This window comes from Dreissena polymorpha, chromosome 10 (genome assembly GCF_020536995.1).
Source record: "Dreissena polymorpha isolate Duluth1 chromosome 10, UMN_Dpol_1.0, whole genome shotgun sequence".
Lineage (NCBI taxonomy): Eukaryota > Metazoa > Mollusca > Bivalvia > Myida > Dreissenidae > Dreissena > Dreissena polymorpha.
Genome location: NC_068364.1, coordinates 57,979,730 through 57,981,354, shown reverse-complemented (window position 1 = coordinate 57,981,354; position 1,625 = coordinate 57,979,730).

Below are 1,625 nucleotides of genomic sequence, written 5' to 3'. Positions count from 1 at the left end.
TGTTTCAATCGTTAACCAATCCGATACTTAACCTATACTTGGTTCCAACACTTTACGTCTAAACCGGAATCCCCTCTAAAGCTGACTATCATTATGATACAGGGGATGTCCGGTTTAAGGGGTTTCCGATGTATTGCATACCTCTGAGTCAGTGTGAATCATATGCAGTAAAAGCATTGACATATATGTTGTGCTAGCTAAATGTAAACAAACAAATATTTTATGTGCAACATGTATAAATGAATTACTAAATATGGTGTCATAAATACCTTGCAATTCTAATGTCAGAATGTTGCTTTTTATAAAAGTACCATCCGAAGCTCTAATAGAACACGCCCATTGGTCACCAACGTTAGACCTGTTGAAGTTCTTAAGTGTACATGTGTGCACTGTGCTTGTACACGTACAGTCGGTAAGATAATCTTGATTCGTTGGGGTATTAAGACAGTCTCCTCCGTTTACTTGCGCGATCAGAGCTAAATCTCCATTAAGCCACCACGAGACGATTTGGTAGTAGTCATGGTGACAGGCCAGATGCGGTGAGTGACCAGCTGACACGTCTGTCGTGTCTGCAGATAGGTTCACCGATTTGTGAGCTGAATAATGGTAAAAATTACGATACAATTGTATTTATTTTTTAAAGCCCCATTAACACTCATTATCAACGAATATTTCGTAAAATATTTCGTGAGATACAGTTAACCCATACAAATCAGTGTTCCTTATAGCAATAGCTTAATTTTCAATGCTAGAGATTTTCTGGTAACATTGAATTGACAAGATAATTTTTTAATTTTTTTAAATTTTTTTAGTAAAACAGTATATTCCATTTTAATTTCTAGCAATGATATCTATCCATACGATACACGAACGCTAAATTGATACATGAACATCACGGTCGGTAATCACGCGCGCCACCTCTTTTTTGAGATGCATTGATAAATGAGCCATTTGTATGTTGAAAAAAATAATTTAATATAACAAAAACATTATCTATCAAATCTTCGTCATGTGATAATGTTATTATACGACTGTTAATTGATACATCCTGCATTGGCGACACCTCTTATCATTAGCGCCACCTCTTAAGCATTGGCTCCATCTCATTTGGGAAAATGAAAGATTATCTAGTACGTCGGCAAGAAGCCAATATTTTTGTGCATGCAGCATCTAATGTATGTTGTACGTAATCGTTTGATGCCATGTGCGATTTAATTAGGTGGACATTTTCTCGTCACACTGGAAAAAACTCATCAAAATGCTTTTTAAAACTCCACCATGCCACAACTTATAAAGGTTCTCACGTTTTTAAATGGGTTGAGAATGTACGTGTCTGTACATTTTTGGACGAATCAATCTTCACTGAATCGCACTACATTGCCCGATTTTTATCAATAATGTTAATTATGTTGAAAAAACATATAAAACCTAATCACCCTGTAAAATTGTCCATGGAAATTCAAAACATCCGGGCTTGAGCGCCACCTCGGAAGTTGCATTGGCTCATGTATTAATTCATCACAAAAAAGAGGTGGCGCGCGTGATTAACGGCCGTGAACATGTGTTGAATATATTGTACCACAAAAACTGTAAAAAAGAGCATTTTGTATCTTGTTAAATCTTTG